Genomic DNA, 25,225 nt, shown 5'->3' on the forward strand with positions numbered 1-25,225 from the left:
CGCTTCCTGTTGTAAGTGGGTTAACACCACCAACCAAGTGGCCACTCTAACCGAAAGTCTGCACCATCAAATCGTCATCATCAAAAACATGACTTGCGCCTTTAGCAGACTCTATAATTCAACCAAAATATAACTGGAGGCTCTGTCATGACTGATTTATTCTCTTGGTTAACACCAAACAAATGGGGAACCTGGCTCCAAGCCAGCCTTCAGGACTCTTTATGCTTTTTCATGCTTTTGCTTAGTTTCTTCCTTTTTATGGTCATAACAAAATATTTTCCATGCTGTTTAAGGCAACTTATGGCCTACTTTCTAGAGGTCTCCTCTGCTATTCAAGCCACTCAAATATCCCAAAAGTGATGTTGAGACATTAAGGGGTCCACTGATATGCATATACAGATACAGATATGTATACATGTCAGTGGACCCCTTAATGTCTTGACTATAAAACTATATATATATATATATATACTTTATTTATATTTATTTATTTATTTATTTATTTTTAAGATTGGCACCTGAGCTAACAACTGTGGCCAATCTTTTTTTTTTCTGCTTTATCTCCCCAAATGCCCCCTGGTACATAGTTGTATATCTTAGTTGCAGGTCCTTCTAGTTGTAGTATGTGGGACTCCGCCTCAATGTGGCCTGATGGGCGGTGCCATGTCCGCGCCAAGATCCGAACCAGTGAAACCCTGGGCTGCCGCAGCGGAGCACGCAAACTTAACCACTCGGCCACGGGGCCAGCCCCTATTTATATTTTTATAAATATATATATATAATGTCTTGACTAAAAAAACTATATATATATATAATTTAAATTTGTTTAAATTTACCATGCTGTCTTGACTTAGTTTTGAGGCCCTGGCTAGAGGCTGGCCAGTTCCCCTTCTTGAGGAGCTGATTAAGTTCACACCTCAACCACTTTCTTAATCAGGCTCACACACTCTGGGGCCGCTATTTACCCATCCTAATCTCCACCAGGCCAGGCACCAGACAAGTAGGGGCAACCCCATGCCCCAGGGCCCGCCAAAATTATTAAAATTAGCCAATCCACGGGGAGCTGGGGAAACCTAGCCAGGCCCAGCCTGCCTGCCGTCCCTCGGTTGCCCCCACAGCTCCGGCTCCTTGTTACCTGTGCTCAGGTGTAACCCCTGCAGGCCCCGCCTGGCAGCCTTCTCGCATTTGGAGCGGTAAGTAGCAAAAAGTTCTGCCTTTCCACCACGAAAGGGATCTTTGAATCTTATAAAACCTAGTTCTACCTAGGTCTTAATTACTATTCAATGTATTAAAGCTGCAAAGCTTAAAAACTAGTTTTCCCAAAGTTTTTTATATTTAACAAACAAATCTTTGTAAATCTGAAAAATTAGGTAAAAAATAGAAATTATTATTTACACTTATTACTTTACGAATATTCAATTCAATGTTAATTCCCCTAAACAATTAGTGGAATCGATAGACTTGATTAGTTAAGTTCCTTTAAATATTTTAAACTATATCAGTTATAAATTTAGTCTATCTGAATCTCTCAGACGTTTCAAATGCCTGACCTGTTAATCTTTTACACACTTGTCAAGTTAAAAAGAAGGGGGCTGTTGGGGCTGGCCCCGTAGCCGAGTGGTTAAGTTCACGCGCTCCGCTTCTGCAGCCCAGGTTCCCCCCGTTTGGATCCTGGGCGCAGACATAGCCTGCTCATCAGGCCATGCTGAGGCATTGTCCCACACGGCACAACCAGAAGGACCTACAACTAGAATATGCAACTATGTACTGGGGGTCTTTGGGGAGAAGGAAAAAAAAAAGATTGGCAACAGATGTTAGCTCAGGTGCCAATCTTTAAAAAAAAAAGTTCCTTTAAAAAAAGACCACGGGAGCTTTTCTAATAATTAAAGCAACTCCGGTAAAAGTAATCAATCAAATGTATGCATTAATAAAATACATTCTCTTAAACATTCAGAAGCTGAGTGCAAACTTAAGAAAATTCTCTCATACCTTTAAAATTAAATGGTTCATATATCTAATTTTATAAAATGTCAGGTTCTATTGTGTTTCAAGCATCTTAAAAATAATATTTTATAGATTATTCTAATGATTAAGTAATTAACTCCTAAATTCAATACAAATGTGTTAATACTGTGGGTTTGATTAACTTCAACAGTCCTATAGTTACTTCTCTCTTCTCCTAGTATTGCAAAGTCACTTGCTAAAATAAAGAGAAGAGACTTAAGATCTCCCTGGGCTGAGGATACTGTATCAGAGGATCAGGATCAAAGCTGAAGAGTCAATTCAAGAATTTGAGAGAGGAACAGGGACCTAGTTCGGTCCTACACATGGAGGGGGTGACTCCACGTGAGCCAAAGGTCAACATGTGGGGTGTCTCCTTGAGGCAACAGAACTTTTTCAGCTCACGCCATTTCATGCAACCTGGTACATTATGTGTATCTTCGCCCAATTTCAAAGTGGATCTCTTTTACAACTTTTAATTGTCTGATTTGGTAGTTGATATTCCCACTACAGGCTAACATTCTTCATCGCTTGACTAAATTTAGCTCGTCTCTTCATTGCATAATTGCGGTCAGCATGCTCTTTATAGTTGACATATCTGGTTCATTATTGACAATCCTATGGTCACTTTATTGACGATTCCCTACATGGTTAATAACCCCAACTATTTGATACTTATTTTAGAACATACCCAGATTTGCATCAAGCTCATGATCTATAGCTGACCTACATCCACCGTTCTATTTTTGAAATTTGGGCTAGCATGTGCCAGGATACAATCATTCTGCATGTCTCCACTGGACCACAGCATTCCTGGCTGCAGTTCATCCATCTTATCTGAACACTCCCTCAATATCGCGGGTCTTAGTCCTCTTGAAGAGACATAAATTCATTTAGAGCATGTAGTTCTTCTTCTGGAAAGTTTTTACCTGTTTTATTCTTTGGTTCTGTTGTGCCAACATTTGTTTTAATCTTTCCATTTGTTGTAAACGTGTTCTACTCGTTATTCTTTTTCAAAAAAAAAAAAGAGAAGACATCTTCTTTTTCGGCATCATTGGGCAGGATGTGGAATTAGATATGCTCAGTGGGGAAGAGCTGGCACTGTTAATTTTCTGAAAGTGGAAGTAAAAGGCTTGAAACAAGACGATGCTTTCCTAGTACAGGCCAGCATGAGCCGGGGGAATTCTTCACTCTGAAGCCTTCCTTCGCCCAGGCTATTTCAGTTGTCCTTCGTTGGAGTGTCTTTAAAATCTAGTTGGGTTTCTCTCCTTGTCTTTACCTCAGTGCTTTATAATTGTCTGAGTTGCAACAATATAGTGTTGAGAAGCAAAAATGTCAGTCAGACAGACTTAGGCAGAGGTGGCGTTAATGTGAAAATGATGATGCTCAAGCTTCAGGACCCTCTACTTGTCCCACCCACTTCCAAGGTCCCAGAGGGCCTTAGAAATGCGTCCATGTAGTCATATGTTTATATAAAGTCTGCAAAAAGTATTTAACCACAATTCATCAAGCCCATTGTCATTTTACTCAGACTTCCCGCCATCACGGTTCCTGCGTCAGATGGTGTTAGAGAGGCTGCAGGCGTTCTGAGACCCAGATAAGAGGAAGCTGAATTTTAGTTTGGGTTTAATGGGATATATTTATGTGGTTCACACTTATTTCTGTATATTGATAATTTATTGCCAGACATTCTGGGTAGCCCTCGCTACGCCAAAGCAAATATCCTGGGAGCAAAATCTTACCAAAATGCGAAAGAGTCCTAATGACGCTGAGCTTCAGGAATTTGTAGGCTGTTGGAGAGAAACGGTCAAATGTGCAGAGACAGGGAAAATTTGTTGAAAAAATTTTAATCATCAAATATATAAAATTATAGGCAGAGAATTTGGTTCTCATCCTAGTCAAGATGCAAATTCTCTCCTCTCAGGAATATATTTAATAATGCCTTATATGCAACGAAAACCATATCGTAATTTTAATGTTTCTGATGGAAATATTACAAAATTAAATTTATGAGAATCCTGTGCTTTTAAGGCAAAAACCTGAAGCAGTACTTTAAATGTGTGTGAGGTTTTATGCATCCCAATATAACAAAAACACAAATTTTAATCAACCACACCATAAGACTGAATTATCTTTGTCTTCTCTCCATAGAATATGATATAAACTTTGCGTCAGAGAAAAAGGAAATCAAAGATTATGAAACTAAAATTTAGGGAAAGTTATAGAATTGTATCAGGCAGTTCATTAAAATAAAATATTGTATCTTTTTCCAGATTTTGTGATGTTTTTGATAATTGTCAACCTTTTTAAAGGTTTAATTTGTTATGATTTCTTTGTTTGTCCTAAATAGATATTTACCTTCACGACTAATTTTTATCATTAATTTTGTATTCTTTTTCATGGTAAAATTAAATTTACCATTTTAACCATTTTGGGTGAACAGTTCTGAGGCGTTAAGTACATTCACATTGTTGTGTAACCACCACCACTGTGTCCATCCCCAGACATTTCTCACCTTCCCAAACTGAAACTCCGTACCCATTAAACACTAACTCCCCAACGCCCCCTCCCTCAGGCCCTGGTAACCGCTATTGTGCTTTCTATCTGTATGAATTTGACTATTCTGGGCGCCTCATATAAATGGAATCATATTTGTTTTATCCTTGTGTCCTTTCATGTCTGGCTTATTTCACTTAGCATAGTCTTCAAGGGTCATCCATGTTAGAGCAGGTCTCATTTCTTTTTAAGATGAATAGTCTTCTGTTGTGTGTATATACCACATTTTGTTTATCCATTCATCTGTCAATGGACACTTGGGTCGTTTCTTCCCTTTGGCTACTGTGAAGAATGCTTCTACAAACACGGGTATGCAAACATCTATTCACGTCCTTGCTTTCAATTCTTTTAGGTATATTCTCAGATGTGGAATTGCTGGACCATATGGTAGTTCTACATTTAATTTTTTGAGGAACCACCATACCATGTTCCACATAGGCCACACCATCTTACATTCCCACAAGCAACGAGCAAGGGTTCCAATTTCTCCACATCCTTCCCAACACTTGTTATATTCTGTTTTTGTTTTGCTTTATTTTTTCTAATAGTCATTTAATGGGTTTGAAGTATATTTTTTTTAAAGAGGGCCCCCAAAACTTGAGTCTCCCCCAGGCTTTCAGCTCCACCATGGTACAAGGCCAATTTACTCAATTTCTCTGTGCTTTCTGTTTCCTCATTTGTGAAGTGAGGATAATAAGCCTGCATCTAGCATGGTTTTGAAGATTTGGTGAAATCACATGTGAAACCCTTGACCTGGTGTCTACGTGTAGAAAGTAGCGGTACCTTTTATTACTATTTAGTTGCACATCTTTCTCCTGTACTATATTTTGAGCTCCTCACTCATAGTTTTATCTACAAAACCTGTCGTGGGGTTTGATACACAGGTGGTGTTTAATAAACGTTTGCCAGTTGAGCTTAAAATAATCTGAAGAACACAGGCCACATTTCTTTGAGCCACTGTAAACACAGGAGTTTAAACGTTGCTTAGTGCGGAAGAACCAAAAGTCCCTGTCAGAACCTTGCAGCTCTGGAATTCACAGTGTGCAATCAACTTCTTATCAATATAATAAAAATCTTTATTGTTCTTTTTCTCGAAGGCTCACTCCTGCTCAGCAAATGATTTTACTCTTATAAAGTTCTAAATCAAGGAAACTCTCTGGGTATCGCTTTAGACAAATATTTTTACTGGGTGGACTCTGCCTGGCTCTTGCTGACAAGATTCCAGTGCCCCATACGGCAAGGCGGGATCCATGGCACGTGTTTTGGGGCGCTGCCTCAGCTGGCTGATTTCTGCTTAGGCATACTGCATGTGATGTTAAAGCGTGAAACATGCCAGGATCCCATTCCTAGGTGGACCTCGGGGTTCGTAAAAACCCTGCAACTGTATCTGAAATTGTTTTGTGTGTGTGGCTCTGAGAATATACGCACTTTCAAGGAAAACAGATATCTTTTGTGAGAACCTCAAAGGAGTGCGTGATCAAAAGAAAATTAAGAGCGACCTAGAAGGCCTGGGGCACCAGACTAATTATCAAGCCAGAGGGTTAAGTTTAGGGGGAAAAAATAGTGATCCTTACGTAAATTGTGATATAGGTTCAGGTCTTAGGTAAGATAGAACCCCAATTATCAGGACTAAGCCACAGAATCAGCTCTAAATGTCATTGGAACTGGCAGGATTATTTAATCTCCCTTATTTAAAGTCCCTCTCCCTGCACACAGGGGTGATCCAGAGCCCGTGGACCAATCCTAAAGATGGTGGTAAAGGCATCATAGCTGGAGGCTATTCAGAGAGTCATTAGGGGGTCACACTCGGTTGAGATCTTACATGTTATAGGCAGACAACCAAAGATGACAGAATTATGTGAACAATTTAAAAATTCCCAAAGTATTCACAATAGTGTGAAAACATAAATTTAACACCTCTAAGATCCATTTAAGCACAACAAAGTCTTTTATTTGTATATGTCATTTATCCCTTAACCTATTTTTCTGTCTTGATCTAACAAAATGAAATTTGATATTGTGCATCTTTATACAGGAGGGATAAAATAATTCCTGAAAAAAGACAATAAATAAATATTGACCAAGAAAAGGAAGAAAACTCGAGACATAAATAAAAAATTGTGTATCTGTACATATGTATATTGTAGAGACAGTGCTTATCATTTTTAGAAATTTGAAGTTACTTTCCATTTAGTGTGTATAAATAAAAAGCATCTTACTTTCATAAGCAAGCCAAGTCAGGTGGACAAATGTTTACTGAGTTCCATGCTTACAGAAATGAGGTAGGATGTTTCACTCCCCAACTACATCAAAATCATCCAAGGTGACCATAAGGATCTCATTTCCCTTATTTAAAAAATTAAAATAAAATAGAAAAAAAATTTTTTAAGCACTTCTAAGGTTTTGGTTCTAAAAAGAAAATTTCTAAGTCCAAAGTCCTTTGAGTGGGTTTCCTCTGATTCCCACTCTTCTGTTCTACCCACCATCACTGTGATTCTCATCCTGAGAAATCTGAACGGAGTTTGAACAAAGCCCACTTCCGTTGAGTCCCCTTGCAGAGCTGAGCTAGGCGGGGCCTTTCAAACAGAAGGAAAAACAATATAAATAAACAGGAAACACAAGAAGCATAAAGCCTGATGGGCTTGTAAATTGCAGAGTTTACATACAACCACCCCTGGTTCTCTAGAATAGTCTTTACCCCTTTTCTATACCATATAGCCCTTAAGGAGGTGATTCAGCTCCACAGGCACTGGGCTCAGCTCCCTTCCCTTTCACTTCCCAGACTCATCCCAAAGAGTCAGTGACATTTTATTTCCAAGGAAATGGACACCTGGACCTCCATGCAACCAAAACGCAGAGACCTTAACTTGGTTGTTCACACAAAGTAGGCTACTTCTTGAACTGTAACCTCGCTCTCTATGGACAGGTTTAAGACTATATCAATTTCTTGACAGTAAGGAAAGATAACTTCCAGTCAACAAAAAATATACTCACAAGAGCAACAGGGGTGGGAGATGAACGGAGGACATTGGGATCAGTCTGTCACAGGGCCGGGGTGCCCTTCTGCTAGAGACAGAGCATCCTTTTTAAAAAGAACATTGTTCACTTGTTTTCAATTAACTAGAACTCTTGCAGCATCTCAAGTTGGAGTACCTACTATTTGAGGACCCTGGGAAGCTACTCTGGGCAAAAGTCTCTCCTTTGCTGGCCTGTTGTAGCCCATGACATTCCATTGTTGGAATGTATTCCTTTACCTATGCCTTTTGAGTTTAAAACCACCATATGAAAAACAGACACGCCTGGAAGAGGTTAACGTATTAAACCGTTTCTGCCGTTAACACACTGATGTAAATTTGTTTCAAGATGGTTCACCAGCCGAGGTTAGGAATATCTGGATTCGGGACTGGAAGCTGGAGAGATGTATCCTAAGAGCAACCCCAGGTGGTCTCTGAGGTGGGGTAGCCAAGAGGAAACAGCAGGGGCCCGTGAACTCGGAAAAGAGAGAATACCAGGATGAAATGGCCATAAACAAGGAGGCAGGAGGGCAAAGTCATTCCACAGATCTGTCGACCAACTGCAGCCTTGACCTCTGGTTTCCCCAAAGTGAGCGAGAGCTTTCACAAAGCTAACATGTTTTTTCAAAGCACTGTCTGAGATGGCCATGCAACTATGATGTACAATTTAATTGGAATGAGAGAGAACCTTGGAGGGAGGAGCCCAGAGATCAGAATACAAGGCTCTGAGAGGAGAAGAGCAGTGGCTCCTTGCTGGAACATGTTCTTCGGTGTCCTCGTCTGCCACTGAGCTGCAGCCTTCAAACTCAAACTGCAAGGGAAGCATTTTCAGAGCCTCCCTGGAGAAAATCCATGACCCAAAAACCCTCCCCTTGAAGCTCTATCCAGAGGCTTGGTACTGGTCCAAGGAGAAAGTCTGAGTTAGTTTCCGGGAGGGAGGACCTCGTTGGGAATGTGGTAAGATTGACACGATGGACACAAGCCTGGAGCCTCTTGCCTTCAATGCCTCATTCTTGGACCACCTTAGGAATGGGGTTCTGCTCCTCAAAATATTAGAAAGTTGTATTTATCTGGAGTTTATTTTTAACATGTTTCTCTTTTTCCAAAACAGTTCAATTTTAAGAAAGATGAAAGGTCAGTCTTGAAAAAATTATAGGGAAACCCAAAAGAGCAAACTGTTCATTTCAACTGCCTCAATTACAATGAAACACAGTCATCAAAAAGGTCTTTGTGTTTGTTCTATACAAAGAAAATGGGAAAAAAAATACTTCTATATACTTAAAGCAATTATGTACTGCAACTGAAGACAGATGGGATTTTTTTTTTTAATTACAAACAAAGTTCACAAATATTCTGCCCTCTCTTTTCTTCTAACACTCTCTGTTTTTTTTTTTAATGTGAGTAACTAGGTGGAAAACAGTACGGTTAATATTCTCTTATAAGCAATGAAGAGAAAACAAATGTCTCGATAACATATAAATAATTTCTATTATGCTTACATCCTTTTGATTTGTTCAATATGTTTGTTTTATGTAACATACAAAATAGTATCACAGCATATGTAGTGTAACAGACAGCTTACTGGTAGTCTTGCTTTTCCTTAAACTACGTAATACCTATTCCCCACCCCATTATCATATACTGTTTGCGTATATCTTGCCTTTATTTCTATTCTTGCTTCTGGAAATCTCAGCCATTTCTGACAAAGAATATATAAGGAATGTTTTTAAAGCACTTGGGGACTTCTCAGAAATGCAAATCCTCGGCTTTCAGCCTAGACCTACTGAAGCAGAAACTCTGAAGTTGAGGTAATTCATGTTTTAGTCAACTCTCTGAGTGATTCTGCTGCACGCTACGATTTGAGAGCCACTGGCTTAAAGGAACCATGAAGCAAAGATCTTGTTCTTCAGAGCTTATGGCCTCTTGTTTTTCCAATCACTTGATATGAATATTTTCACCTCTTATGCCATGGGGTTGAGAAGGATTTTTTTTTCCTTAGGGTTTTTTCAAACAAGAATATTTTTTCCCACATAGGAGTATAATCGTCAAGCAGATTGATGAAGTAAAATAACTTCATGTGTTCATCTGGTTAGGAGATTTCCCGTTTTATAAGGTGATAAATAGTATTCCAAAGAAAACACACAGCTGTACTGATGTGATGTGTCTATGGACACACAGCATCTGCAGAAATCGGTCTTGTTCTTCTTATGAGTTTTTAAATATGAGATTTTTAAGAAAACATCCTTAAATAATTTTATCACAAAAATAATGTATGTTCATTGTAACCTTCAAACAACACAGATGTAAATCAAGTAAAAGTTAAGTCTCTCATCTCTCCACCCTTCTAATCACAGTCCCTTCAAGGCGACAAACGCTGCCCAGTTAGTGTTTCTCTTTCCACTCACTCTTTGCTGAATGCATAAGCGTGAATAAACAGAAAAAGATTTTATGTACAAAATCAGGATCGTATTCTTCTGTTGCTCTGAAATTCACTTTTTACACTTAAAATACCACAAACACAGTTACCTAGTATCATTATTTCGCCCACCCCCTTTAAGTTATTTTGAAATGCAGGCTCGTACAAACTCTTAATCAATTAGCGTCCTTACACATATATTTCAAATTGCTCTTGCTAATTGTTCAGTAGTGTGGAGGTTTAAAAATGATACTTTGCGGTCCAACTCTATGTCTATTCGTCATTCAAATAAGTACTATAAACCTAATCATTGTAGGACTTTAGGTTCCCATAAGGAGTATTATCAATACTGAATTTTGGCCCCATCGCTATGGTTTCTTATTGTTTTCATTCTCATTTTCCTACACAATGGTCATATAGAGCATCTTTTCACACACTATTGGCCATTGGTGAGCAAAGAGTCTGAAAAGGTGACCTCTTTATGTTCCAGATGAGAAAGGGCACGATGGGCCGCTCCCCTCCTCAACTGTGTGGGTTAACAAGTTCTGCTCAAAACTGCAGCTCTTCCCCACAGCTGCTAGAGCTGACGGGCAAGAAGCAGGCTGCACACTGGAAACTAGCACAGGCGAATTTTCTCCAAAGACCAAGGGGGATCTTCTGGGCTTATGTGGTTGTACCCACTCATGGAACCAAGGGTTCTGAGTTCCTCACCCCAGGCTAGAACATCAAGCCACTGCCTGGGAGCCACTGCCTTCTGCCTGGTTCTGTAAACACTGATGCCCACACCCGTGTGTTCTTAAGACTTCGTATTTTGGAGGTCCCCAGGCCTTGGTTTTTCCACTGGTTGAATCTTGCCAGCAGGGCATTGGCCGGCAGAGGGGTCACGGGTGTGCAAGTAGATTGTCATCTTTCCCAATTTCTTGTGTTCTCTTCACCTGTGTACTCAGACATTACGGCCACAGTTGTTCTCCATGACCTTAAAAGAAAATTAACAAGTCCAGTCTATACTGAAGGCAAAAAGGAGAATATTTTTTAAATATTAAAAGTGGATCAACTCTTTATAAGTTTATTTAGAGTAAAACACAAGCAAAGTCTACTAAGCGATTTATCAAGTCTTCTGCTTGCTGACCTTACAGTAAAGGCCCTGTGCTCAGATGGGTGCAGAACACCACGGCACGAAGACCATATTTGGTTTCCCCGGCCTGTAACGTGAGAAATTCCTTCTACCTTAATAATATTAGGGAGGCTGCGGGCAGCCAAGCAGCGTTCACTTTCTTAAGTCATAGGGGTTTATCCGGTCAGGCAAAGTTTCAGAATCATTTCATCTCCCCTTTCATCATCCATTATGGAGGAGCTGAAGCTGTCTCCTTCTAGATTTATGTGCCTGTGATTTTTTCATGTTGCTCTGAAATGAGGCGCCTGTAAGTTTACTCCCCAGATAATCCTGTGTTTCTGGAACATAGAAGCTATTCTTTCTCATAACTCATGTAACATAGTCTCCCCAGCAGTCATTCTGACTCAGTTTGGGCATCCTCACCCTTTGTAGGCTGGTGGCGATCTAGCTAACCCTCCTGCTTCACACAGCTCAGCTGCCCTCCGAGGCCAGAGTCCTCTTCTTAAGCCCCTACCCCGTCGGTCCATGCCCCTCCCCACCTCATCTTGGATGGCTTAGCTGTGGGAGCTTTTCTCCTCCGTCTCCTGGCCTCAGCAGGAGGCCAGAGGGCTGCCTTCAGAGCCAAGAGGCAGCTGTTGCTACAAGTACTATGGCCAGAAGTTGAGCACCACCCCCACCTCAGCCTTCTCCAGCCGCTCTGGCTCCGCATGCCCCTCGGCTGGCACTGCAGAGTGGCTAATGCTAGAGCTAATTCGATACTCTCAGCTCGGTCACAGTTTATGATCTATTAAAACTTGAAACTTATTTATCCTCCAGTTAGGAGGTTTCAGGTTTCTAGTACTAAGATTAGCCCAAGTCTTAGGTAAAAAGACAGCATCTCTTTCCTGAAAATGGTGTCCTAATACTCTGGCACGCTTTCCAGAGATGCGATGTTTCATGGCTTAGCATGTATTACAACAGTCTTACTTGACTGAAAATTCTGTTATCCTAGTTCCAGGTGGATCTTATTCTGGTGGGCTCACATTCCTTGTTCATAGCGTCACAAATGCCCACAGAAATAAATTAACAAACTCAATTCACTTGTTTATCCATCCCAACGTTTAATAGATAGTTATTGAGTATCTGCTAAGGATAGAGAAAGATTCCCAGGATCTTATCAATTAGTGGAGAGACAAGTATACACATAAATATAACCAAGGTTTGAATATGAGGAGTGTTCTAAGAAACATACAAAACAAATTTCACGGCAATGTAGAGATCTCTCCAACTTGGGAGAGGATGAATTTCAAGAATGACCTCATTAAGGAAATACTTATCATCTGAGATGCACTTTGAATAATAAGTTTGCTTTTCACAAATGGATATGAGCATGTGGGATGGGAAGCAGGGCGTTTCACAGGAAAGAGCAACACACACGGCAAAGCCTGAAGTGGGAGAGAGAGAGAGACACAGAGTAAATTTGGGGATCACGTATAGACCTGTTTCACTGAAACATAAAACAATATAAAGGGAACAAGAAACATACTCAGGACTGGAAAAGCAGATTTGAGGCTGTGAATCCCAGGCAGGGGTATTTGTATTTTCCGCAAAGCAGCGGGAAGCTGTAGAAAGTTAATGGACCAGGAGGGAGCTGATTGAGAGTGGGCTTCAGGGCTGTCATTCCCGCAGTAGGACTTGATGGATTGGAGGGGACAGAGCCTCAGGCAGCGACGCCAGGGAGGATGTGATCTTATACCAACAGGTGAGAGGCAATGGCAAGGAAAAGGAAAGAATACAGAGACGTTGTGGAGGTAGAATTGATGGCTTTGTGTGAGGGAGCCTAAGGAAAGGGAGGGAGAAAGGAGTGACTCTGAGTCCGTGGGCTTAGACCCTGCCCTCGATGATGGTGGCAATATTAACCGACATATTGGAGGCAGGAGGAGAACAATCCTGGGTTCATTTGGAGGCAGGAGGAGCTCAGAGTGTGGGCAAGTCACTCCGTTAGCGCTGGCCCTTTAGAAGAAAGATTGAGATGGGTTTTTAGTTAAAGGAGTTACATCTTCACAGACATGCCTTGAAAATATGTAAATCGACACTTCTTAAATGATTAGCAGACAGAACACTCAACTGCACTCATCACTGGCGTGAACAGAAATATCTGTTGTGCTGGGCTCCCGTGCGTGGCACTCCACCAGGGCCATGGAACCATGCGGGCAAAGGGTAGTTTTAAAAGTAACTATCAAGAAACTAGAGTTTCTGTCGTTAGTAGTAACAGCAACAAAGGGCTACCAGAAGCAAAGTGTTGAGAAGGAAAAATGTTCCCTTCACTTTTTCCTTCAATTGTGAGTGGATTGACAAGCCACAAAACACCAATCACGATGACTAAGCAAATCTGTGTAGACCTAACAGCCCTTCAAAAATAAAACTGACATCCACATCCCTCTGACTCACCTTCATGCTATTGTGGAAAATTAAAGGTGGACAGTGCACATAAATGACTTTTTTGGTAATCATTTTGCCCAAACACACAATTTTAGTTATTTTTAAACACTTCATCTCATGTATGCATTATTGACATCAGCACTGATATTTTCTTCAAAATAATATATAATATATTGTCTGCTTAGAAAAGCTGATAGAATCAATGGATGACCAGTTAGAACTTAGAAAATTCAGTAAGATCACCAGATGAGATAACAGTGTAGAAAAATCCACTCCTTTCTGCTATATCAACCACAGTCAGTTGAAAAATATCCAAAGAGCAATACTCTTTAGGTTAGTAATGGAACTATTAGCTCATCATATCATTTCAACCACCCCCATTCCCTTGCTCCCCGACACCACACACACAGCCCACACACACAATGATGACTGCATTTTAGAAAGCAAGATCCCTGGATCTTTCTCAGCCCAAGATGAAAGTAATTTCCCCAAACCTCCTCCCCTCAATGTGCCAATCCAATCATGCCCAGGGCTGAAATTCATCTTTTTCCCATTTGGCCTTCTCCTTCTCAATACCCCATCTGCCACCACCATCTATCTCCACCACCATTTCATGAGTCCTTGGGAAGCTGATCTGTGCTCTCACCGGTGGGCTGAAAAATGGCCCTCGAAGTTGCCCACATCCTCATCCTTAGAACCTGTGAATTTGTCTTCTTACGGGGCAGAAGGGACTTTTCAGAAGTGATTAAATTAAGGATCCTGAGACTGGAAGATTATTCTAGATTAGCCAGGTGGGCTTGATATAATCACAAGGGTCCTTATAAGAGGGAGGCAGAAGAGCAGAGAGAGAAAAGATGCTAAGATGCTGGCTCTGAAGATGGAGAAGAGGCCATGAGCCAAGAAATGTAGGCAACATCCAGAAGCTAGAAAAGGCAAGGAGCCATGCGCTCCCCAGAGCCTCCAGAAGGAGCACACCCCTGCCAGCACCTTGACTTTACCTTCTAAGACTCGTTTCAGACTTCTGACCACCAGAAGTGTCGAGAGAATAAACTTGCAGGGCTTTAAGCCACTAAGTTTTGTAATTTGATACAGCAGTGGTAAGAAACTATTACCTCTATGTGTCATTTACCATAAACCCTGGACCATGAAGCTGTGGACTACCTTCCTAGAGAGAGGTAAATTGCCATGATCAATGCATATCTCAGGATGGCATTTTAATGGAGAATTGATGCTAAGGGCACTGGTCCAGAGAAAAAAGGAGGAACTTGGATCCAAATGGAGCTTCCACTGCATTTCAGACATTGTGTTCAATGCTTTACATACAATATCTCTTTCATTTTTTCTTTTATTATCTTTTTAAATATCTGAGATATGCGGTGCTCTTTTCTTGAGTATCCAGAGATCTTTGATTGTGAGCTCATTTTCTGTGGGAGTCCTCAGTTCTAAACTGGGTAGTCTTTCTTTCAGAGAGGTGAGTGGCTGTTGCCAACGATGAACCAGTTCAGTTCCCTTGAGCATCTTGGCTCAGCAGGAAAGTCAGAGGTTCAGGTTCCAGTGCCCCAAGCCTCAGGATTGTCATTGGCACCTACTCTCAGGGTGATACCACAAATGCCCTTAAGGCCCAGCTCTCAGCTTTGGGGGTTTGTTTTGGTTTAGGAGGATGAGGGTGCATTTCCTGGAGAGATCAATAACCTCCTGCATAACCAACATCTTCTCCAGGAGTGTAATCTCTCCAGGGCCTGCCAGCTCTGGGAAAGAGAAATGGTGGTGGAAGAGAGTGGTGCTATGAAGTTGGGGGAAAGTAGATGGATTTAAAATATATTTAGGCGAAAAAAACTATTAAAGTTGTTGGTGATTGATATGTAGTTTTCGTGAAAGGAAAACTCAAAAAGGACGCCTAGAATTCTTCCTCAAGAAATAGGGAAGGTGGTCGTGCCATTTATGGAGGGAAAACTGGCAAGAGCAGCTGTGGGGGATAGGAGACAAGAGTTACGTTTTGGACTTGTTAACTTTGCTAGCTTCTGCTTTTATTTAAAAAAAAAAAAGCTGTAATGTTGAGTGCCCAGGCCAATTTTGATATTTAATTTTTACCTGTAGATTGCCAAGAAAATGTCAGTAGTGTCTTTGGAACACACAGGTGCCTATTTTCAGGGAACACTGCTGATTTGTCCTATAAATAAAATCTGGTTGGCTTGACTTTTCTATTTAAGATATGAAGAGTTAGTGAATATTTCAAGAAAATAGGGGGTAAAGGAGATAAGAGACTGAAAAATCTCATTTTTTATCTTTCTGGAAGGATTTATGCACAAAGGGCTATAGAATTTGTCCCCAAAGACTGGTTGACAAGGATTTAATGGAGCTTAAAAAGTTCTTTCTGTCTGTTTATCTCTTGTGTTTTGATTTCTTCTTTTTAACCAAGTGCTACAACCAGGAGACATAATCTGTATAGAATACTAGCACATACTCTCCATGTTCCTCCAAGGAACTCGTCTTCTCGTTGGGATCCCATGTATGATACCAGTAAATGGGCTTTGAGCTAGCTGTGTTCACCTCAGGACTCGGTTTTCAGAGGATCTGGATGTTCCAGGGTGTCTAGAGGAGGCCAGTGCTCAGAGATAATATATGTGCCCACATCGTCGTGGGCACTGGTGGAATGAGCTTTGTTATAACTCCTACTGAGTTGTCAACAAGATGTGAAGTGCCACTGCAAGCAGCTTCCACTGGGCTCTTGCACAAATGAAGAGAAACAGGAGATAATGCCTGACAAAACTGGCCTTCTGTTTCTCCAGCTTCCCATTCTGCCCCTGTGGAGTAGGGGTGGAAATGCTGGGGGGTTGTTCTCCTGCTTTTGCCTGGGCTCCCTCATGCAGCTGTATTTAGCTAGAGGGTCAGCAGGTTCCACCCCTCTAATGCCATGGTTGGTTCTTCTGGCAACCAGCTCCCAGCCTTAGATGCAGTCCAGAAGTCACCTTATTAACAGAACTGAAGACTCCTTGTCATCACTTCCTCATCACTTAGGAAATTCCAAGAGTTTTAGGAGCTCTGTGCCAGAAAAGGGGATGAAGACCAAATATGTATTTCTAATTATAAATCACAATATCACACAACCTTAAAAGAGAATCTCCTCTCTATTGTCTCAGTGACTTCCACTCTGGCTCCAATCTGTGCTTGATAACTTAAAAGTACTCCTCATGCTATAAGCTGTTTCTTTCTTTTACTTTGCACGTGTGAGGAAGCAGATATTCTAAAAACAGAAAATTGTCTCAGCCAGATTTTCGTCTGAGCATCCTTTTCATTACAGAAAGCTGCCACCTTCACCTTTCTTCCATGTGGTTTTCCTCATGTAAAAAAATTGAATACATCACCTTTACCTCCATGTAAGTTTTGTTATTAGACTCTTAGCAAAACATAAGTGAGAGGACATTGAAAAGAGCAAAAGTCTATATATTTATAAGGTATTTATATTATCAGTCTCCTTTTCCTTTATCCACTAGTGCTTCTCTCAGTATCCAATGAAATATGCCATTAATTCCAACACTGTTTGTAATGATGAGAAGTAATCTAAATGTCCATCAATTGGGGAATGGCTAGATAAACAATGGCAATCCATGCAACAGGATATTGTAAAGCACCCAGAAAGCATTCTTTGTATAGTGATATGGCCAAATTCTAACATGTTAAGGGGAAAAAGTAAGAGCTAAAAGTGTATCTAGTGTAATACTATTTGTATTTTTTTTAAAAAGAGAAAATACACACATTTATTCCCATGGACGTACATCAAATATCTCCTGGAGACTATAAAAGTCATGGATTCTCTCTGGGATAGAGGATGGGAAGAGATTTTCTTATTTTGTACCCTTTCATAGCTTTGAATTTAGAACCACACGGGGCCGGCCCGGTGGCACAGCGGTTAAGTGTGCAAGTTCCGCTTCGGCAGCCTGGGGTTCATCAGTTCAGATCCCGGGGGCAGACATGGCACTGCTTGGCACGCCATGCTGTGGTAGGCGTCCCACGTATAAAGTAGAGGAAGATGGGCACGGATGTTAGCTCAGGGCCAGTCTTCCTCAGCAAAAAGAGGAGGATTGGCAGCAGTTAGCTCAGGGCTAATCTTCCTCAAAAAAAAAACAAAAACTTAAGAAGAAAAAAAAGAACCACACAAACAAATACCCATTCAAAAAATTAAAGTCATAAATAAAAATATTCATAAGTGACTTTTCACAGTGTGAAGAAACTCAAAATGCAAATGCTCCCCAAGTCAGCTGAGTTACAAGCGCATGGCCTCATGTTAGTCGTCAGTGTGGCACATAATTAATAGCTCTTGTTTTCCTTGCTTTCACCTTTTTCCCATTAGGCCAGATGTTTTCCCTCAAATTTTTGACTAGTGGAGAGCGCACACTGGCCCCTGTTCCCGGCTTGTGTCAGCCTGCACTTGCCCTCTGTTGCATGGGTCCCTGGGCGTCTTATTCCCCAGCCCAAACTCTAAGCCAGTGCTCCTAGCAGTCCTCTGAGCCTGAACTCAATTAATGGTCAATATCAGGTCACCAAACAGTGTAAGAGAGGGGGATCTTGGATTAGAAGCTGAGCTGTGCTGGCAGGCAGGGGATGGGCTGAGCAGGACCACGAGCCCCGAGGCAGCCCGCAGTCAGTGTCTGCGATGGAAGGCCAACCCAAGTCAAACGCAAGGTCAGAGTCCAGTGGGAGGACCAGCGCTGATGCCCAGAGAGTAAAGCTGCTCCGGATGGCACCGGACAGGACTGAAAGCAGGTACATGGGTATAAGTTTGCCATTCATGCTGGGCACCAGAAAAGACAGGACCACCCAGGTCCACTCCAGAATGGAATCATGACATTCCCCCCTGGCCTGGTTGTAAGCACTCCTTCTGCTGAGAACAAATAAGAGAAAGAGGCAGGATTCTTCAGGGGCTCCTAGTAACATGTAGCGGAGCCAAATGTGATTCTCTCCCCTCCCGGCTTCAGGGCTGATCAGCCCAAATTTTATCCCCTAAGAAGCCATGGGTCACTGAGATCCCAATAAACTTTCCCCGTCCATCCCTGGAGTTGGGGTGAATGATTTGGGGGCCAGCCCAGCCCTGATGTTTAATGAGGCAGGCTAGTGACATCAATGGCAGTGTGTGAGTAACTCTGAGTTACAAAATCAATCCATAGCTAATTCCAACAACCAGAAGTTGTGGCGCCTGAGGCAGCGCCCGACTGCCACGGTACCATTTGTTTTGTCCCTTGTTCGTATTATGATGAAGGGCTTAAGTTGTGCTCAATTTAGCCTCATCGAGATACCGCAGTACAAGCCCTCGGCTGTAGCTGCGTTTCCATACTGAGTTTAACAGCAGTACTAAACATCTCTAAGGTGCGTCCCGCCATCTTCAATCTTTGCATTGGTTCAACAGCAGCCTTACAAGTAACAAATCATCCATGAGGCCCTCACTGCTAGGTTCTCCGCAGAGGTAGTGAAAAGGGCTGAATTCTCAGGCTCATTTTGGAAGAGGCGAGTAGGAAAGAGACCGAAAGCAGATCATAAATCAGTTGCTTGGGGCAGGACACCTGCCCTGTCAGTCTCAGCTGCATTCAGATGGAAAAATGGGTGATCTAGGATTACCTCCTCGCGATGCCAATGGCCGAGGCACTGAAAGGTCACATCTATTATCATTGGCATTTCTCTCCCCACTGGGCTGCTTTTTGAGTGGATGTCATACCCATCTCATACAGAAGGCATCTTCATTATGCCAGAACATTGCTGCGAATATATGCTCTAATAAAAGACGCTCTTTCTTTTCTTCAAATTGTATTATGTCTAGCTGCTGCTGAAACATGATTCCTTCACTCCTCACCATTCCAACTTGGTGTTGTAAGAACTCGAACCCTTAAGCAAAGTTTTATTTCAAACTTATTTTAAAGTTACAATGATTCTTTCAAAAACATTATATTAACCAAAATAAATGGCACAGTCAGCCCCATGCCTAGAAGGAACTTGATGTTGAAGTCAATGCTCCTATAGAAAAAGCCACTGGCCTTTCCTAATAATATCGTGTTCGCCAGCAAAGAACTTGGCACTATGTGTGTAGTATCAGAAGCAGAGGGAAACACAATCTTAACCAAAAAACAAAATAAAGATAGGAAAGTATAGCAACAGCTGGTGCCAGCTGCAAGCAAGCACAGCAGAACCCTGTCCAAGCCTGCAGGGGGGTCTACGAGAACTCTTAGAGCCTGGGACAGGAGTGACAAAAGACCACAGTGTAAGAATGTCACATGTAAACCTGGCTAGTAGCCCCCGCAGGAATTACCAACAGGAGGAACTGATCACATTGCCAGGAACTCATCTTCCCCAGAACAAAGGACTGCATAAAGTCAGCCCTATTTGTTCCAGAAAGTCCATCCTCCAAGCTTCATTCTAACTGGAGCTTGGTTCTTAGTCGTGAAGGCCCTTCAGGACTCCTTTGGACGGTGTGGGTTTCCATTCCAGCAGCATTATTCACGTGAATCTGAGGAGGTGTTTTTCCTGGAGTTCTTGCTCACCAGACTGGTCCCGGCTGCCTCCCGGGTGATGATGGAAAACGAAGCCACTCGCCAACATGTCATTCCCTCATTTTGTAATCCTCAGGCAGTTGCACAGAGATTATGTGGAACTTCACCAACTAGTTAAAGGCAGAGGCTGGGGCAGTCTTAAAGGATTTAGGACCGTTGTTGCACTGTCCAAGGCTTGCATCCTAAGGAACTCCACCACAGGGCCAGATCAGCTAGGTGGGAGGGAACGCAGTCAACGCCTTTTTACCCTCAACCCTGGAGTCCTGAAACCCGCGGCCTTTCACATCACAATTGAGAACTGCTGCCCAAGCAAAGTTTTCCGACTCCAGAAGCTAAAGGAGCCCTAAGAAACCACAGGAGAAGACCCCGTGCCCTTGTTCTATGGGAGTCATTGCTGAAGGAGGAGCTGCACTCCCTCAGAGATCTTTGAGTCTCTACAATTCTTCACTTACTTATAGCTAAACCCACTTTAGAGATCAGCTTGGAGTAAGTTATGTATTCAGGCACCTCCCACTTGCCTGAAGCAACTCGAAAAAAATTTAAAAAGAAACTCAAAATAAAACATATGGCCTCTACCAGCTAAATTAATTGCACAAGTAATCTTTTGCATAAGGGAGACAGGAATCTTTTCTGAAATCTTGTTGGGGTGGGGGGGGTCTCATATAAATTTATCTTTTTTCTTCCAGCCCCAGAAATATAAAGGAGGAGGATCTGTTTCGTTCTGTCCTGTGCTCTGGTCCTTCACCTCTGGGACTGGAAGAAATAAAGTAGATTTTTATGGAAATGTGGAAATATGCATTTACCAGCTACGCTGGGATCAGGGAGTGTAAATCTTGTGTGGTTTAGTTTCTCCGAAGAACTGTTGGAAGGGTGGGGACTGAAAGAGCCTCAGGAAGGATGCATGTGACAGCTCCCTGAGCCTGGACAGGCTGGCTGTGGGGATGCAAAAGCCCACAGCATCCACTCATTCGGGAGATGATGGCTCCTGTCACACCCCGGACCCCCGTGGACGAAACCAAGCCCTGTCTGTGTCGACATTATGGGGTCTTCTTTATGGAAACTTCAATGACTGCTTTGGGAGATAGCTCACTATCTCACTGAACTCTTGTAAAAACGAAGTAAAAGTGATGAAAGGCAAGCTATTGTTAGATTGATTTTATAATTTGTCGCAGTGGAAAGAACTCTTGACACAGTTTGAGGACTTGACATTCTAATTCAAACACTTCCATCTGACTTTGGATGAGTGGCTTAACTCCTTCATCCGTGAAAGCCTCTTTTTTTTAATTTTGAAATGGGGATCCTGGTGTTTGTTCTACCAGCTCACAGACTTCTTCAAAGTCATAAATAAGATCATGTGAGTAAAAGTAAAGTGAGCAGGAGCCCCCATTCGGTGAGGCTACTCTAAAAGAAAGAATTTCTTTTTTGAAAAGCATCGGTAATCATTCTATTTATTCCTTACCCATTTCTTAGGAAAAAACCCTAGGGAGGATTACGCCCCATGGTTTCAAGGCTGATTAGCTAATATCCTTCATCAATCAACGTCTTGGAAGCTCTGACACAGCCCTGTGTCCTCCTCAACTCCCGGCTGCACTGAACTCTCTCACCCTTTTAACCACAGCCCATGCAGTTTTCTGTGATTATTAGTATATGCAGTAAAAAATAATAGTCATCTTTTACTGTGTATCTGCTATGTGCCTTTATCTCTAGTCCTCATAAAAAAAACCTTCAAGGTGAGTATTACTGTTAACCCAGTTCACAATAAAGAAATAGCAGTACTCAGAGAAATGGGGGTAGACAAATAAAGAATTTTATAGTTAATGCTGACGCCTGACAATAGCTGTGAAGCAAAAGAAACTCTTTAGAGACTGAAGGAGCATTGTGAATATTGCTCCATACCCATTAGGGGTCTGTGTTCACTTTTTTATGATCAGTAAAGAAGATCTGTGTAGTGTACTTCTTCTGCCCTTGAACAAGAAGTCATTCTGCAAACTACTGGTTCAATTAGTGCTCTTGACACTTTTCTTTGATAGACCTAGTAGGACAAAGATCGGTTAAGGGTGAATTAAAATGACAACCTTCTGTGTGTAGCAATGGATATTGCCACTACTAAAGGCATTTGGTTATTGTAGCTGTCTTTAATTAATCATGGATGTGGCTTAAGCATTTAATTCAAAACCCACTGCAGAGCAAGTCGCCCCTCTGTCTGTAGCAAGTTGACCCAATGGAGAAAAGGGCATTGCAAAAAGTGAATGAAAAACAATTTTTTCTCTGGAACCAGGTACTAGTAAACTCATTAAAGGATTTAAGAAATTTTAAAGGAAAAAGACTAATTCAGTAAAACAGTACGTATTGCTTGCAGTGGGAGCTAAAATTCAGAATTCTTCCTAAGGAGAAGGCACGTCAGGAAGATGACTCTCAGGGTCTTAAAGAAGTGATTGTAAAAGTGTCCAAATGTATTTTTATAATATCACCTGAAAATGTTTGCTAAAAATACAGATTCCCAAACCTCCCAATAGGTGTTATTTTATACACTTCTTCAGTATAAACAATGTGTTTGTTCACATAATCTACTGCATAATAGGGATGCTCAATAGCATCCTAATCAGGACCGAACATCTTCAGAGGTGGCTGCTTAGCATATTTGCAGCTAATCAGCACCGAAAAGTTTGTAATTCACTATAAAGGATGTTAGAAATAATTTTATACTCATGAAATTAGTGGTATCAAGAGTAGTAACCGAGCCAGCCCCAGTGGCCTAGTGGTTAAGTTTAGCATGCTCTGCTTCGGCAGTCGGGGTTTGGTTCCTGGGTACGGAGCCACACCAGTCGTCTGTCAGTAGCCATGCTGTGGTGGTGGCTCACAGAGATGAACCAGAAGAACATACAACTATACACAATTGTGTACTGGGGCTTTGGTAGGGGGAAGAAGGGTATGAGAGAAAAGAGAAACATTAGCAACAGATGTTAGCTTAGGGTGATTCTTCCCCTGCAAAAAAAACCAAAAACAAAAACAAAAGACTAATAGCTGACTAGGAAAAATTTGCTGGACTCATAGGTCATGCAAGAACAAGATCTACGAGTGGACAAGTCCAGCACTTCAATGCCTTTGCTGTAGAATGTTATGTCTAGGCCCCACTGGACCCAGCTGCCTGCCCTAACAACAGAGATCACCAGTCCTGATGGCATGGAAGCCTGTTTGGAGTGTGTCCTTCCTGTAAGGTGCTGGTGGGCAAGCCTCACTGGCAGCTGGCCTTCCTGACACCACAGAGACGTCACGTGACTATTTGGTGCCTGTTTGCTAGTAATGAACGTACAGTTGCGGAGTTTGGTCAAAGACTTGCTTTCATTGAAACACGTCTTTTGGTTTCGAATCTTGGTTTGCAGATTGTGGAGGTAGATTCGTATGGCCCCCAGGTACAGCTAAAAAGGTTACCAATGCTCCTAGAAAGGGCCAGGTGTTTGTCAGCCACCCAGATGACTTGGTTCATTTCACAAAAGTAGGGGACTGGATGAAGCTTGCACACGTGCATTTCAGTTCACACACGTGTGAATGTGAGGCAGGGGAGCTACAGACCATTCATGAAGAAACACCAGGTTAAGAAAGGATGTATTTAACTGCAAATGTGTTTTAGAAATCTAGTCTTTGATAAAAGAGTTTGAGATCTAACAAAATTGTTAAGAGAGTCAGTAGAAACTTTTTTTCTAATTTTAAGATAACTTTTAGGTAGACAGACCCCAAAAAAGGTTGCATGAAAGATGTTCTGACAAAGCGATTGATCTGTCTGACCTTCACCTCCCTTCGTATCTACACCTGAGAGCTGATCTTGCTTCACAGCGACGCTTTCTGTCGCGAGCAGGGGTCTGTTACGCAATTGTTTGAATTTCAGGCCACATGCAATCACTCCAACTATTTTATTTTATCTAATCATGTATTTACCTAAGAGTTAAAATCAAACTTTTTTTTCAAAGCTGAAGTTGATCATTTACATTTGTGCAGTATTTTATGGTTTACAAAGCGTTATGCATGTTCTTTTCTTTTCAGATGAAAAATACTGCTTCACAAAGTCACCTGTTGTAGAGGGCTCATCAGTTCCACCATCCAGTTATAGGAGATAAGAGACAAATAGTATTTTTGTTACTTTAAAAATAAATATATGGATGGTACAATTAACGGCTCGGATTACCCATCCATCTGGTAGAAGAGATTCCTAACCGTTAGCTTAAAAGCTCACAAACCTATCTTCTGTGTTTTCAGTACATCTTTCCAACCAGTAATTTCAATAAGCATGAAAATCAACTGGATATGTTTAAAATTTAACGTTTTCAAAAGCGTGAAATTGTAAGAAACTGTGAATGCCTCTGTGCTGTGGATTAAAATACTCACCTAGGCGGAGATGACTGGGTTGTTAATAAAAAATATTCATTAGTAGATTTTAAAATTGCCTTCAAAAATAAAAATAAAATGTTCAAAGGCAGGAAGTAAAAGGTAGAAAGTCTTTCATTATAGTAATAAAAGCCATAAGAGTTATGGATTTTTTTAAATTTGTGTGTCAAAAGTTCAAATCACATTTCAAGAGTGAAGTTTTGACACTTATGAAGTGTCAAAACATTTGACACTTACAAAGACCAGTGTTCTCACTCTCCCAGCAATGACTGACAGACACAGACGGGTCACTTCATTCCTCCCAATAATAGATCGGAGAGGGGAAAGGCTCTTTTTCCTTCGTTCCAAATACAAACATGAGTTCATCTCCAGCAAAGCTCATTCACACGACCGAACATCAATGTGTCACACACCCCTGGGCTCAGATCAGCGCATTTGGGTAGGCGCAGTCCATACTGAGCTTTCTGTCCTGCGTCTTCATAAAAATGCAATAGTTAAGGCTAAAAATAACCATTTAATTGTTCTCTCTAAGGCATTTATTGAGCACTACTGTTTTCCAGGCATGTGGAACATAGTGGTTTAAAAAAATAAAATGGTCCTAAAATTATGGAAGTGTCGTTATAGAGATGGTTATAGACCTTAAGCAAGAAAGCAAATTAGTTTCAGAATGCCAACAAAATAATTTCAGGTTGCAACAAATACTAGGAAAGAAACAAGACAGAATGATAAAATAGAATGACCAGGAAGAGGGGATGTATATTAGATTTAGAAATCAGGAAAG

The 25,225-nt window shown here is 41.4% G+C and overlaps 1 protein-coding gene across 2 annotated transcripts in view; it reads left to right on the plus strand.

The window, feature by feature from the left end:
• Positions 1 to 988: 988 nt before the first annotated feature.
• CA1 (carbonic anhydrase 1) overlaps positions 989 to 25,225 on the plus strand; it is a 38,366-nt gene continuing 14,129 nt past the window's right edge. Inside the window, exon 1 of one of the 2 annotated variants that reach the window (XM_014839132.3) lies at positions 989 to 1,193. The gene's annotated coding sequence lies outside the window, so the exon portion shown is untranslated. The remainder of the gene's footprint in view (positions 1,194 to 25,225) is intronic. The other variant, XM_070480971.1, reaches the window with a different exon arrangement.

Source organism: Equus asinus, chromosome 12 (assembly GCF_041296235.1).
Source record: "Equus asinus isolate D_3611 breed Donkey chromosome 12, EquAss-T2T_v2, whole genome shotgun sequence".
Lineage (NCBI taxonomy): Eukaryota > Metazoa > Chordata > Mammalia > Perissodactyla > Equidae > Equus > Equus asinus.